The sequence below is a fragment of the Anas platyrhynchos genome, chromosome 3 (genome assembly GCF_047663525.1).
Source record: "Anas platyrhynchos isolate ZD024472 breed Pekin duck chromosome 3, IASCAAS_PekinDuck_T2T, whole genome shotgun sequence".
NCBI classification, from domain to species: Eukaryota; Metazoa; Chordata; class Aves; order Anseriformes; family Anatidae; genus Anas; species Anas platyrhynchos.
Window position 1 is genome coordinate 109,300,490 of NC_092589.1, and position 13,011 is coordinate 109,313,500.

The following is a 13,011-nucleotide window of genomic DNA, read 5'->3' on the forward strand; positions in this document are numbered from 1 at the left end:
TGGAGGGAAAGAGCTGTTTCCACCTTCTGAAATTCCTTCTAATTTGGTTTATTTTGATACTCCATTATCAAACTTTCTGTCATTGAAAGGCAATGGTAAAAATTACCCCTAAGTAACTTTAGAGGGCTTGACTTTGAGTCCTGGATTGAGTAAATGGCTGTCTTGTTATGGACTGTGCAAACACACTTATTAGTTTTGCCAGAATACGGTCCACTCATGTAACACCTCAGCCACCTCACAAGTTATGCCAATGTGAAGTATTATTTTGCCTCTGTAAATCCAGGTGTTAGCAGCTACTCAACACTTCCTGAAAAAAAGGGATGGTTAATAATACTGAACGGTGCTGAGATGAATTGCACTCATAGGTTAATGCTTATTCAGTGAAAAACTTATTTGCTGGCCGTTCTATTTTGCATAGAAGGACAATGCCTCAGCTATTTCTGTGAACATTCAATTGAACACTTGTGCAGTGAAGATACCTGCTTCACACCTTTTCTGGCAAATGTCCTTTCTTGCTAAATGCTTTGTGAGAACAGCCAAGTTGAAGTAATTGGGGAGGTTAGTGAGGCTGAGATGGCTAATACTACATTGGTATGCTGAAGGGATGCTGCTAAAAGGGATTTCAATGTCCTGGGAAAATTCCACCCAGGCTGCAACAACCCCATCCAACAGTACGGGCTATGGGACTGACTGAATGGAAAGCTGCTCTGAAGAGAAGAATGTGAGTGTCCTGCTAGACAACAAGACTCAGCAGTGTGCTCTTGCAGTGAAAGGATAGGATTTAAAAACAAGGCCGTAGCCAGCAGTTACATGTATTTCCCTCTGCTTGGCACTGTGAGAAAGTATCAGAAGTATCTGACTGTATCTGGACTATGTCTGGCCTTGGGCTCCCCATTACAAGAAGGATATTGACATACTGGAGTGAGTCCCACAGAGGGCCATCAAAATGGTCAGGGGATGGAGTACACAGCATACAGGGGGAGACTGACAGAGATGTGCTTGCTTATTCAACCTGGAGAAGAGAAGACTTGAGGCAACTTTACTGTGGCCAATATTTACCTGATGGGTGAGTACATAGGAGACAAAGATAAACTTTTCTCAGAGGTGTGCAGCAATGGGATGAGAGCCAGTGTACTCAAGTTGGAATGTAAGAGCTTCTGATTAGACATTAGGAAAATATTTTCATTATAAGAGGGGTCATACACTGGCCAGTTGCCCAGAGGGTTTGAGAATTCTCCATCCCTGCAAACATTCAAAATTCAATTGGCCCTGTGCAGCCTGCTGTAACTGGACCTGCTCTGATCATTGCATTGGACAAGATAGCCTCCAGAAGACCATTTAACCAGAAGACCAAACATATTAGTTTGCGATGCTACCTGGAAAGTCAAGGAGAGGAGTGGAACAAAGTGATGTCCAGTATCTGAGTGATGGGCATGTACCCAAAAGTCTGTGCACTGCAAGAAAATGAAGCCTAAGTATGGGTAAAATTTACAGACTGTTTCTGAATGGTATGTCCGCAGAGCTTGGTCTGTACCTAATGCTTATGTAACACCAAGCTACCCTCCTTCTGCCACTCTGAGATGGCACCCGATGGTTACAGCCAGCTGGCTTGGTCTGTAGTGTGCTACTCCCAGTGCAGGCTGGAAGTCTGGGCCCAAATCATTTGTTGCATCCAGAGGTTTCTATACTCAAAAAATATCTCTCTTGAAGGTATTGTCTCTGGCTGTCTCAACATACCTCCCCTTAGCATGTGGCCTCATGTCATGCATACGCACACATTCACACATTGTAAAAGTTACTTGAATGATTTGAAAACAATTGTCAGATCCAAGCAGACAGCAGAACTTACATCAGTGAGATCTGGAGCTTTGCTTCAGAGTTGTCTTGGGTCAAGAGATTTTATTTTATTTTATTTTATTTTATTTTATTTTATTTTATTTTATTTTATTTTATTTTATTTTATTTTCTGGACAACACAGTGACTCCTTTAGTGAAATACCTCAAACACAAAGGTTTTTACAGTTTTTCAGCTGCAGATTTCACCCAGAATTTCCACAATAACAATTGCTTGTGTTCCTGTTGCCTAAGAGACTGCAAGTATGTTGGAGAATTTCCCCTGGGTAAAGAAAACCTTTCTTTATCACTAAGATTAATAGATCTTCCTCAAAACATACAAAAATATAGATATATAAAAAAAAATGTCACTTTAGCTACTCAGGCTGCCAAGTAAAATTAGATATGTAGCAAAGGAAGAAAATGAATCATTAAGAAGATTTTGGAGATACCCTGTTTCTACTGTCTGTCCTCAGTGACTCCATTCCATTCCAAATCTACTCTGTTTACATATCCATGGGCTTGAACTGCAGCACAGGATGGTTAGTAGAAGTTAGGAAAACAACTTTGAGGGGACAAGGACATTCAAGCACTGGACTAGATCCCACAACCTCTCTGGGCAGTCTTTATCATGAGAGATTAAATAAACATCTGTCAAAATTTGTTTAGGAATAACTGATCCTGCCTTGAAGAAAGGGAGGGTTTGAATTAGCTAACTCTTCAGGATTCATTCCCAACTTAATTTCTGCGGTCACTGGTATATTACTAACACAACCATTTTATTTATAAATAATAATAAAAAAAAGTTAAGTGATTGAGATGCACCCATAATAATATTGTAGAGAGAGGATTTTTAAAGCAGTTTATCCCAAAGCTAGAGATTTACAGAATAAAACTAGCATGGATTCAAAAGATATGGGTAGCCAATTCAGTGGTTTAACACTGTGCCATCCATGGCTGAATTGTCCTTTTAGATATTTTGGTTCCATGTCCAAGTGCAAGTGAAGGTGTGATTATTAGCACAGGCAGGACTGATTTCAGATGTCTCATAAAAAGTTTTTCTGCTGTGATGTTCTACAGCAGAGTCCTGCATTTTATGTTCATAGGTGTCTCCTCCCAGCATAAGGTGGGAGAAACTTGCTTTTTGTGTGTACTGATTTGTCCTTGTTCAGAACAACCATTTCATCCAATCAAACTGAGTTTTGCGATTTGACTTTGTGTGCTTTAGAAATATTATCTTGCTTCTAAAAAAATAAATACTACTACTGCTAATACTACTGCTACTACTGAAAAAAAGAAAAAAAAAGAAAAAAAAAAAAGAAGAGCAAACAACCAATTATGAGGGGGAGAAAAAGAGAATCTTGGAGCAGAAAAGATCAGCAGTCCTGCAGCATCAGGAGTCTTCTGTGATATGAAGTGGAAGACAATTCCTCACACTCCAAAGTGAGGAAAAAAATAAATAATTTTCCTTTACAATTACAAAATCTAGGATGAACTAATGAATGGAAATTTTTGAATATCAGGTCAATCATCCTGGTAGTGAGTTAAATCTTATTTTTAACTCTGTTCCCTTTCCACAGGAGGTAAAAATGTTATGAATTTCACCAAACTCTTACTTCCTTTCCTTAACATGGAAAAGTTATAATGGTTAATTGTGGGTATAACTAGCCTCTGTGTGGAGGCTTGTGAACTATTCACACTCAGCTTGAAAACTCAGGAGAGTCGTAAGTAGTACATTGGCTTCTGTACTACAGAAAAAAAAGTATTATATCTAATAGTTTATCCCTGTTAGGCCTGGAGAGGTTATAGTGGCTGGATAGATTGTACAGTTTCTTATCTCTGTCAACATACCCTGCCAATGTATCTGCTGACTCCTGAAATTACACTGCACTATAAGTACAGGACTAATATTTAGATTTTCTTCTCCCCCTCTCCTTCTCTCCTTTTTTTTTTTTTTTTTTTTTTTTTTTTTATGAAGAAATATTTAAATACAACATACTTCAGGAAAAACGAATGCCCTGCTATCAGACTGCATTTGACTATGGGTTTTAGGCCCAGGTACGCAATCCTGTGTTTCCACTCCTTAGTTTGGTGTATGGCAACTATGGAGGAGATTGTGAAGTGAACACTGGAGTGAGGTGACTTGGGCTGCTGTTATTCATGTACAGCTGATCTGCTGTGTGACTTCAGGCATGCTGTTTTCCCTACCTGGGTATCTGCATCATCTTAGTTGCTTAGGCAATTAACCTTTATCTCATAACCTTAACCATATGTTTATGAGTAAAATAGAGTTTCACCTCTAAATAGACAATGATCAAATTGAGAATGAGGAATTATTTTTAAGAAATAGATGAATGTACCATTATTCTGTGCCATTTTTCCTTTGTGGAAAAGTGTCTGATACTGGGATCAAGTATCAGATGCTTTTGACTTCTAGTGGTAACACAAACTACCAGAACAAGTGTAGCAATAGGATCTATGTTCATTGTGCTTGTTGGAGAAATACAAGAACGGTAACAATGTAGGACTTGGTACAAAATAAAGTACAGAATATTGTTTTAAGGAAGAGAATCTATAGAAACTGTCCTTGTTGTAGAGGTCCTTTGACCTGCAAGTTAAACGTTCACTTCAAAAATTTTTTTTTTGAAATTGTACTTTTGATGGAAGCAGGGTGTCATTAAGTTGACTTGTCAAAGAAGATTATTGTCAAAAAGTTAACCTGGAGAGAAAGAATTTCTTTTACCATCAAACTATAACAGTGTTGACCTGGTTGTAATAATGCCTTGGGGATCTTTGTATCTTTTTTTTCTGTGAATTTCAGCAATTGGGACAATATGTCTCAAGGAAATGCTTAATGACTTCTGCTGTCTTGAAAACTGACAGGTGTCATAATGACAGCATTGCAACTGTGCTTGATTGCTGGGGTTTTACAGGTAGATTGTCAAGCAAATGTATGTCAATCTGTCAATTCCACTTAGTTAAAGTGGATAATGATCGTTTAATTTTATCTGAACAGACTATAAATTGCAGAGCCATTGGGAATGTTGCAAGGTGCCAGACTTGTTACCTGTCAAAATGTGTATTATTGCAAGGAACATTTCAGGTTCCCTCCCTCCCTCCCTCCCTTCCTTCCTTCCTTCCTTCCTTCCTTCCTTCCTTCCTTCCTTCCTTCCTTCCTTCCTTCCTTCCTTCCTTCCTTCCTTCCTTCCTTCCTTCCTTCCTTCCTTCCTTCCTCTCTTTCTCTCTTTCTCTCTTTCTCTCTTTCTCTCTTTCTCTCTTTCTCTCTTTCTCTCTTTCTCTCTTTCTCTCTTTCTATCATAAGATGACATTCTGATAACTGGGTGGTATTAGATTTTGCTCCCTATCTTTTATGTATATGAGAAAGCAATTCAGACCACAGACCATGGTCCCAAAGAAGCTTTTGTGATGTAGATGCTACAGCTGGTAGTTTTTCTTTGCCCCTTTCTTATTCCCACCCTTTGGCATATACTCTGTTCTTGCCAGCATCCTCATAGCAGAATTCCACTTTCTGAAAGGATTCATTTTACCTAATATTAACCATATGCAAGTTAGGGACCTTATGGGATGTGTCATGTAGGCTGCTTATCTAGTTAATTTAGAGAAGGACTTCTCTAACAGGTGATTCACCCCACCTGGAAATATGTGCCCAAGAAAAGTGGTATGAGCCATGTGCCTGAGGGGCTTACTCCTCTTACTTCTTGATTGTGTCCTTTCACTCTGAGTTATAATAGTTCTATTTCTTCCTTCATCAATGCAGTCTTTTGGGGCATGTGATATTTTAAAGAAAATGCATTTTGCTTTGAAGACTGATCTTCCACAAGTACAGATGTTTAAATAATTTTATATTTTATTGCCAGCAGTGTTTCTAACAGCTGATGTTGTTTCCAAATGACTATCATTTCTTTCAATTTTCCATATTATTGAAAAGATGTACAAGCATTTGGTGCTAGTTTAATTTCTGAAAGTCTGTTGACATCAACAGTATTGTACCAGGGATGATTTTGACCAAATAGGTTTATGTGGAGGTGACATCAGAACAAAATTTGACCTTGGAGGCTGAATCAATTTCAAGAGAAGTGTAGTTGCATGATTCTTTTATTCTCATAGCATTTTACTATATTATTCTGGATAAAGGATGTCACTGCTAATACAGCATTTAAAGTAAATAACAACTGAGCGAATAATTTAGCTAATGAACTTATCATCTTTGCCTCACAGGATATCCATAACCACAGAACAGTTTCAGATGGTCTTGCTATTTGTTCTAGATGACCTTTTTTTTTTTTTTCTTTTAGGTTAGCCTGTGCCACCACAGACTGCAAATGGTTTTGGAGTGAATTTGACAGCGTCAAATATTACAAAATAGGGCTGGTTACAGCTAGTATCATAATAAGAGAAGTTGCAACAAATAATATTACCTTGCATATTTTCAGGCTAATCATGTGCGCTCAGGTAGTAACAACTGCCTAGATGACAGGTAGTAACTTCAGTCATACTGACTGGATTTCTGTCCAAATCATTAAATGTGATTGATTAAGTAAATTATATATGCATTTAGCTGTTTGACTATGCTCAGTGAGCCAGAAAGCGTACACAATACTCTTAGGTGGTGCATTAGACAAGTATTTGCCCTATTTTGTGTGGTTCCAAATCCAAACACTTTCAAAACTGGTTAAAGTTTTGATTCTGAACTGAAGTAGTTAGGGTCATTCCATAGTTTTTAAAAGTAGCTAGATGTCTAAAGCTCCACATATGTAGCTAGGGTGGTTTCTCAGGAAATGAGCAGAAGTTAGAACTAATGTGGTCATTTGCATCATGAGGAGGAAAAATCTGATGCCTGGTGATAGCTGGGTGCCCAAACAAGACACCTGAGAGTGAATTTGCTTAATACACAGATTTTTGAACTGGGGAACTTTAAATGGAAATTATTATATTCTTTGGGGAAAAAAAAATAATACAAATCCTTGAGATCTTGAAGAATTTTCAGTTATAAAGATTTCCCTGTCCTTCCAAGCTCAGGTCAGTATTGTAACACTTTTGATTTCAGTGTGAACAGGACTAAGGACTTTTATATTTATAACCTTTCTACTTACAGAAAAACATCATGAAATGTAAGTGTTTCTTAATCTTGAGAGGCTTATGAAGTGCTGCGGTGTAACAAGCAGAAGGTGAGGCTATAGACAATTTAGCCATGAAATAAACTAGTAGAAAATCTGTAGGGACATGCTGTCTTCAAATATTTTAAGTAGCAAAGCACAGCATAGTCTATCCAACCATAAATCAGTTCAGCTTCCTTTCCATTGTGCCTGGATAATCACAGACAGATTTATGCTAACAAAAGCTGAAGCTGTCCCAATTTGGAACCAGTAGTTGAGGCGCTACCATAGTTAAATGTGCAACAAAAAGATGTCAAAAAAGATGTACTGTAGCTTGTGATGTAGGACCTCACTGAGTAGGGGGACTTTATATAGAGAATATGGGAGTGATAATTGAAAAAGAAAAACTTTCTCAACATATAACTTTTTGGTGTGGAGTTCATATCCTCACTAAAAATCTTTTAGAGGGATGTTCCAGAAGAGGATGGAAACCTCTTTTTGCCACGTTATACATCCATCGTGAAGGTCTCTCAAAGGGACTATATATACAAACTCTGTCTCTGTGGCTCTCCTTTTGTGAGCTTTAGGGATTTCACAGTATGCTAAAAGCCCAGAAATTTGCTATCTCCTTTCCAAGCCAGACAATGGGTCTGTGGCCTCACCAACAATGTACGACTGCAGAAGTGCTGGCTAAAACCCATCTCCAATTTGGACTGGGAAGAGTTGGATCCTGTTGTTTTGATTTTTATTCTAATGTTTATATCCTTTTCACACAGCTTTCCTTGTGACTGGCTTTTATTTGGCCCTCAAGCTTAACATTTGGAACTTCTATTGAATGTTTTTTTTGGCATCTCAGAAAATAATGTTGATTCTTGCAGTAAACATCTTTCTTTTGTGTTTTGTTTCATTTTCTATTCTATTCTATATGAGCTCTTATCCAGTAGCTCATCAAACAAACTGAATCAATTAAAGCAACCAAGTAACTAACATCTGCTATGTGTTTGCCGCCATTCTTATATTCTCTCCAGGGCAAGAAGTGTGTGCTTTGGAATAGTTAGCAGTCTATTATGGTATATGTGAATACTTGTTGTTTACAGAAGGCAAGATCAAAGAAGCTGATGGTACTTTAAGTTGAGAGTTGCAAAGTTTATGGAAGCTCTGTGTTAGGATGTTCATGATGCAGGCTTTGACACTCCAGGAAAGCATCATTTCAAGCTGAGCACAGTTTTACCGTTGAATAAAACAGTCCACTGTGTAAGTAAAGGGCTCCCTTGTGCTGAAGGAGAAGTTGTCATCTGTGGTCTTTGCCCAGGGGTTGGAGCCACTCGTTTAAATGCCACAAATTGTTCTGGTGGTGCCTGGCTCAATATCACGGAAATATTAGAATGAGTCCAGAGGAGAGCCACAAGGATGGTCAAAGGGCTGGAGCATCTCTCCTATGAGGACAGGCTTAGGGAGTTGGGGTTATTAATCCTGGAGAAGAGAAGACTCCAGGGAACATTACATCAGCCTTTCTGTACCTAAAGGGGGCCTACAGGAAAGCTGTGGAGGGACTCCTTTTCAGGGAGTGTAGAATAGGACAAAGCGTAATGGCTTTAAACTGAAAGAGGGTAGGTTTAGATTAGATACAAGGAGGAAATTCTTAACTCTGAAGGTGTTGAGGCACTGGAACAGATTGCTCAGAGAATCTGTGGATGCCCCATCCCTTGAAGTGTTCCTGATTTAGGCTGGACAGGGCTTTGAGCAACCCCATCTGGTGGGAGGTGTCTCCACCCATGGTAGGGGGGTTGGAATTAGATGATTTTTAGGGTCCCTTCCCACTCAAACCATTCCATGATTCTATGAATATCCTGGTCTATGTCTCAGGGATCAAGGTCACTGAAAGTAAAACAAGAAATTCTTCAGATCCTGAAGCTTCTCTTGACCTAGTTTTCTTGAAACTCTCCTGTGCATTCCTGGCTCTATCTAAAAGTCACTTAACAGTAGGATTATAGCAGGTTCCAGATGATGGCCTTCCTAAGCAGGATCCATTTCCTCTTTGTATCTTGCACAAATTATGAATACAGTGCCCTCAAAATAAAGCAGTAAATTGTTGCTCACCAAATTTATTATACAGTGTAATTACATGGATACCATTATGAGTATCATCTGCATAACCAATATGGGTTTATATTGCTGTCTCAACAATAAGTCTGTCTAGTGTTCAAAGGAATGCTGTGCACTAAAGTTCTTGTTTTGCTATTTCTAAGTAAAACATTTTCTTTTTGTCATAGTTTCCACCCACTCCCAATAATCTTAGATCTTGCCTGTTTTTTATAACATTAGCTTACATTTCTAGTGAATTGTTCATCTTAATGAGTTGTTGAAAATGAAGTAGAGTTTTACTCACTGAAATTAATCAATAAACAGAGTTAGTTTGATTTTGAATATACTTTGACCTCCAGTTGCTCCAGACTCCGAGAAGCGTTAGGCGGAATTTATGCTGTTGTAAAATCATGGCTTGCCTCTTGATCCTGAGTGAAGTGCATTACTGTTTATCGGCTGAGTCCTGCTGCCCTTCATCTGTGAGCAGAGATCAGTGCTTTTATTTTATGTCTTAATCATTTGTAAAAGCTGAGCCTTGGGAAATACTTTGAGCAATGGTGTTTTACAGTCATTCTGTTAGCTAGTAAATACCTGTCTTCTAACTACATCTTAAGGTGTAAAATCACCTCTATATACTCAGTTTATCATCCTGTAAAAAATGACCATTCTCTGTCATTCTTGTTTAGAAAGCAGTATTTCTCATACAGTTCCCTGCCCCTCCCCCCCCCCCCCCGCCCCCCCCCGCTCCCTTTTGTGTTTTAACAGAATGAGAACTTATCTTGATTGTATGGTAGTCTATGCACACAGTAAGATTAATGTTTCCAACTGGTTTGGATTTAAGATAAGTTGTTTAAAGGAGTTTGTAGTACTCTTTTCCATTTTCAAAAATAACATTTCTTTGACTACATAAATAAATCTCACTCTGGATACAAATATGTTTTTTCAAAATTAATTACCAGAGAATATATTTATCTGCACCATCTTCAGGGCCTAGTTGTTGAAGTCTTATAGATGTCAGTAATTACACACAAGAAGATAACTGAGATGTCCAGTAGCTTTGGTTTGAAAGAGTCTTCTGAACAAAAATTTGTAAATACATGCTTGTAGCATTACACTCTGTGTTCCTACTTGCACGAGGAACTACAGAAAAACAGAGCAAGGGATATACTGAAAAGAGAACAGTACTGAATAGATCTGTATTGATGTTTGTGGCTATCTTAAAACAAACAAATAAAAAAAGTAACAACAACAAAAAACACAACACCAAAGAAACAACTATAGAAAAACAACAACAAAATTGCATGTAGGGAGGTTAAAGGTAAAGAGAATGAGAAGTTCATGGCTCAGAATGTCCTTTGTAATGTTCCCCTAAACAGAGAAGTGGATCTGCAGTTAAACCCTGGGTGTCTTAACTTATTCACTAAAACACTGAGCTCCTGGTGGTCTATTTTCTCTGTTCTCTCTCTGGCTGGAATGCACCGGAGTGGCAAAAAGACAAGAGTAGTTCTTTCCTTCATGGCAGTTGCAGGGAGTTACTGTTCTAAATAACAGGTGTTCTGCACCACAGAGCAAATATATAATTGCATCTCACAGATACTACAGAATAGTCTTGGAGGGATTCAGCTTCTCGCTGATAGACTTTTCAAAGCAGTTTGGTGCTTTGCCTCCGAGCATGGATCTGTATCTCAATTTCCTTCTCCTCTCCTTGGCATTTAATAAGTTTGAACCCAGTTTTGTAGAGTTTTTCCCATTTCTGTCTTTTGCTACAGTCAACAAGTGACCAGGACAGCACTGTGCATGAAGGTTGACCCTACAGTGGAGCAGGATGGGACCTCCATTTAGGTCCCACTGCAGTAAAATGGTATTGGGAGTTCTGCAGTGGAGTGGATCCCTCCCTCTGAAGCAAGCAGCCTTGCAGGGGTATCACCCACTTGGGGTGATAGACTTGAAAATGAGCTGCAAAATGTCTCCATCTCCACAATGCATCCAGTTTAAAGTCAATCTGTTTTAAAAATATGAGGTCTGTTCTGCATTAGACAGATGTGCCGAAGAATTGTATGACAAGTTACCTGGGGTGATTGATGAAGCTGTAGCTGGCAGTAACCGAGATGCAGGCTTATCTCTGTTCACGTTATTCACAGTTGTTTCGTACCAAGAGGTCAGTTAGTTCATTTCAGTCAAGTCTTCCCTTCTCCACAAGACTCTGTGGATCTCATCTTTTATTTGGAGATACAGCAAGAAAACACTTGATATCTTTATGGATTGATGGAGTGGGGCTAGATGGCTCTGAGGAACTGGCCTATTAATACAAATGCCCAAGGCAGAATGAAAGCTGAATTCTTTTAGTTGACAATGAATAAAGATTGCAGATTTTTATTATTATTATTATTTATTTATTTTTTGCTTCTTACTTGTTCTGGTGCTGTGATGCAGGACTCACTCTTCAGGGCTGGTGTTCCAGCCATCTACAGTGACTCCTGTTTGAGAAAGTGTCTAGGTTTCTTCTACATAAATAAGTGCTGATGCTCCTGTCTCATGTTAATGTACAGCAGGGGCGTAACCATGTTGCACACACTGTGAACAGGGAAATAGATAGAACTCTAGTGACCTTCATTAACTGAGCCAGGAGACCTTGAGGTGCAGCAGAAAATATTCAAACTCTAACAGATCCAGACTCTGAATCAGCGTTGGTACTACCATAGGAGGCACTGAAAAATAGACAGGTATAGAAAATATTGTGTGTTCCTTGAGTAACTTGCCCATGCCATTAAAGAGCACTAGAACTATATACTTGTATATGTGAATCCACCCAGTAGCACTGGAGGATTACAATGCTCTCTTGCCACAATTAAAATTAATTAACTTCCCTATTAAATTGAAATCAATTAGCTTAGTATACATCAATTAATGTTTTAGTGTCAGAGATCAAAAAATTTTGCTCTCTGTATGATCAGAAGTGATATAATTTCATGAAAAGTGTAAGAACTGCCACTTTAGGCTTGAAGACAATGGTTTCTTAGAAGGAAAGCAAGAGCTAAATTATCCTGAAAAAAAAGAAATTAACTTATTGTCTGGTAACTGTATCTGCCTTTTTGAATTCAGTTGCAGCTGAATAATTTACAGAAAAATGTGGAAGCATTTAAATGTCCTTCTGTCTATCTGCAGGTATCCACAGTTACGTGCTAAGGCAAAATTTTTCTGGAAGTTCCATCTCTGGAAGCTTCTGTTTCCAGAAATGACAATTGAACACCAGCTTCTCAGCATTACCATAGTGATTGTATCCATGCTGTGGCAAAATAGGAAGAGCTTCTGGAACTGACCAAGGTCGTGAGAGGGTTGAGACACTCCAGGTGAGTAGGAAACCAGTGAGCCAAGTACCTTGAGGAGGGAGTGTAGATGTCCAAATATGGACTGGGCAAAATTCTAAAGTCAGGAACTGGAAAGCTTCAAATGCACATTTGATGTTTTCAAGAATACAGAACACTTTTCTGTAGATGACTCCAGAAAGAAATGAATTGGTATTACAATGGAAGTAATTGCAGTTCGCACTCATGCAGATAATGCCGAAAGTAGTGGATTATAAATTGCCAGTTCATATAAATCAATACAGCTCTCCGACACCATAATTGAGATACTTGCTCTTAAGCTTTGTCCTAAATGTTTTGATGGATTATCAAATTTTCTCTCTTTAAACCAAAGATTTCCAGCTTCATTGCAGTATCTATTAAGTATTAATTTCAATGTGATAGTAATACAGAGACTGATTTATCGATAAATTAGGCATTCTTCCTGCACACTAGAAAAATTAAGGGGAGCTAAAACAGAGTCTATAGTTCTCAAATTTTAGTAAAGCTGAGTTAAACTGTCAAATTAATTTAAACCTACTTCTGTGGACTTCTAAATAATGATAATCTTTTTTTTTTTTTTTTTTTTTTTTGTTACAACATTACACAGTAACTGGAGAAAAAAGAATGTG

At 38.3% G+C, this 13,011-nt stretch overlaps 1 protein-coding gene across 3 annotated transcripts in view; it reads left to right on the forward strand.

Moving 5' to 3' along the window:
- The window catches only part of KCNS3 (potassium voltage-gated channel modifier subfamily S member 3), a 42,594-nt gene that overhangs the window by 7,768 nt on the left and 21,815 nt on the right, over positions 1-13,011 (forward strand). For all 3 annotated transcript variants that reach the window (XM_027455270.3, XM_027455269.3, XM_072036466.1), the window contains one exon: positions 12,201-12,385. The gene's annotated coding sequence lies outside the window, so the exon portion shown is untranslated. The remainder of the gene's footprint in view (positions 1-12,200; positions 12,386-13,011) is intronic.